The following is a 3,267-nucleotide window of genomic DNA, read 5'->3' on the forward strand; positions in this document are numbered from 1 at the left end:
ACGTGTAAGCTGTTGTTTATTTTTTTCCCTTTTTATTTTATTTTTACAGACTGCATTTGATTCATTGTACACAAATGGGGTACAACTTTTCATTTTCTGGTTGTGCAGTGTCAATTCACACCCATTCAAGTAATCATACATGTACATAGGGTAATAATGTCTGTCTTAGTCCACTATCTTTCCTTGCCCCACCCCCTCCTGCCCCGTTTCCCTCTACACAATCCAAAGTTCCTCCATTCTTCTTCTTGCCCCACCTGCAAAACCACACCCCCCACTATGTTTTATCATCCAATATCAGGGAACACATTTGGCATTTGGTTTTTTGGGATTGCCTTATTTCACTTGAGCATGATATTTCTCCAATGCCATCCATTTATCTGTGAATGCCATAATATATTATTCTTTATGGCTCAATAATATTCCATTGTGTATGTATACCACAGTTTCTTTATCCATTCATCATGTGAAGGGCATCTAGGTTGGTTCCACAATCTAGCTATTGTAAATTGAGCAGCTATGGACATTGATGTGACTGCATCACTGTATTATGCTGATTTTAAGTCCTTTGGGTATAAACCCAGGAGTGGGATAACTGGGTCAAATGGTGGGTTCATTCCAAGTTTTCTGGGGAATCTCCATACTGCTTTCCAGAGTGGCTGCACCAATTTGCAACTCCACCAGCAATGTATGAGTGTGCCTTTTTCCCCACATCCATGCCACCATTTATTATTGTTTGTGTTCTTGATGATAGCCATATTGAGGTTAGATAAAATCTTACAGTGGTTTTAATTTGCATTTCTCTAGTTACTAGAGATGATGAGCACTTTTTCATATATTTGTTGATCACTTGTATATCTTCTTCTGTGAAGTGTCTGCCCAGTCCCTTAGTCCATTATTGATTGGTTCTTTGTATTTTTGTTGGTAAAGTTTTTAAGGTCTTTATAAAGTAGCACTAATAGAGATTAGTGCTCTGTCTGAAATGTGTGTGGAAAAGATTTTCTCCCACTCTGTAGTATCTCTTTCACATTAGTGATTGTTTCCTTTGCTGAGAAAAAGCTTTTGTTTGCATCCATACCATTTATTGATTCTTGCTTTTATTTCTTGCACTCTGGAGGTCTTGTTAAGGAAGTCTGGTCCTAAGCCAACATGATGAAGATTCGGACCTACTTTTTCTTCTGTTTGGTGAAGGGTCTTAGGTCTAATTCCTAGATCCATTTTGAATTGAGTTTTGTAGCAGGATAGGGGTTTAATTTCATTTTCCTGCATATGAATTTCCAGTTTTGCCAGTAGTATTTGTTGAAGAGGCTATCTTTTCTCCATTGTATGTTTTTGGCACCTTTGTTTAGTATAGATACTGTACTTATTGTGGGTTTGTCTCTGTGTCTTCTATTCTGTACCATTTGGTCTACCTGTCTATTTGGTGCCAATACCATGCCGTTTTGTTACTATTGCTCTATAGTAGAATTTTAAGGTCTGTTATTGTTATATCTCCTGCATCACTTTTCCTGCCCAGGATTACTTTGGCTATTCTGCGTCTTTTGTTCTGCTAGATGAATTTCATGATTGTTTTCTTATTTCTATGAGGAATGTCATTGGGATTTTAATTGAAATTGTATTAAATCTGTATAGCGCCTTTGGAAGTATCGCCATTTTGATAATTTTAATTCTGCCTATCCAAGACATGGGCGATCTTCCATCTTCTAAGGTTTTCTTAATTTCTTTCTTTAGTGTTCTGTAGTTTTCATTGTAGAGGTCTTTCACCTCTTTTGTTAGATTGATTACCAAGTTTTATTTTATTTTATTTTTTGAGGCTATTGTGAATGGACTGGTTTTCCTCATTTCTCTTTCAAAGGATTCATCACTTATGAATAGAAATGCATTAGATTTATGTATGTTGATTTTATATCCTACTGTTTTGCTGAATTCATTTATTAGTTCTAGAAGTTTTCTGGTGGAGTTTTTTGGATCCCCTAATTATAGAATCATGTCATCGGCAAATAGTGATAGTTTGTTCTTCTTTTCCTGTTTGTATTCCTTTAATTTCTTTGATCTGTCTAATTGTTCTGGCTAGTATTTCAAGCACCATGTTGAATAGAAGTGGTGAAAGAGAGCATCCCTGTCTTGTTCCAGTTTTTAGAGGGAATGCTTTCAGTTTTTCTCCATTGAGAATGATGTTGGCCGTGGGCTTAGGATAAATGGCTTTTACAATGTTTGAGGTATGTTCCTACTGTCCCTATTTTATCTAGAGTATGAATGGGTGTGGTATTTTGTCAGATGCTTTCTCTGCATCTATTGAAATGATCATATGATTCTTAACCTTCAGTCTATTGATATGATGAGTTACATTTATTAATTTCCTGATGTTAAACCAAACTTGGCATCCTTGGAAGGACCCCTCTTGATCATGGTGCACTATCTTAATATATTTTTGTACGCAATTTGCCAGAATTTCATTGAGGACTTTTGCATCTATGTTCATCAGAGAGATTTTGGTCTAAAGTTTTCTTGATGCATCTTTGTCTGGTTTTGGTATCAGAGTGATACTGTCTTCATAGAATGAGTTTGGAAGGGTTCCCTCCTTTTCTATTTCATGGAATACTTTGAGGAGTATTGGTTTCAGTCCTTTGAAGGTCCTGTAGTGTTGCTCCCTGTTGAGCAACAAGGTCCAATGTATCTCCTCAGGGCCTGACTGAGGAGAATATGGGGCCGAGCAGGATGATGAGTGTCGGGCGGCAATGGAAACCCACCAGAGCCAGGAGGTCTGTCAGCGCACAAAGCACAGCAGGAACTCGTTTATTGAGGAAGTTACACAGCTTTTATGTAGGGTGGGGGCTAGGTGGGAACCAATTAGCTTAAAGGTCAGCAAGTCACGGGGAAATCATGCAGGGGAGAGTCCCATAGGACTAATGGCAAGCACAAGCTGATCACGTTCACGGAACTGCTGGTAACCAATCCCTGACAGTAGGGGGTGGCGATGAGCAGGCCAATCAGGGAGTTGCTGGGTAAGAACACATTCGTCAGTTTCTGAGGGAGAGTGGCAGTACAAAGATGTCCAGGTAAACTGTTGGTGGATCAGGCAGTGCCACGTATGAGGAGGAGGTTGTCACGAGTGTGCAGTCGCCATTAGGGTGCATCCCGTACATTGTAGAACTCAGCTGAGAATTCATCTGGTTCTGGGCTTTTCTTGGTTGGTAAGCTTTTGGTGTCTTCTTCTATTTCACTGCTTTTAATTGATCTGTTTAAATTGTGTATGTCCTCCTGATTCAG

The sequence above is a fragment of the Sciurus vulgaris genome (assembly GCF_902686455.1).
Source record: "Sciurus vulgaris genome assembly, chromosome: 7".
NCBI classification, from domain to species: domain Eukaryota; kingdom Metazoa; phylum Chordata; class Mammalia; order Rodentia; family Sciuridae; genus Sciurus; species Sciurus vulgaris.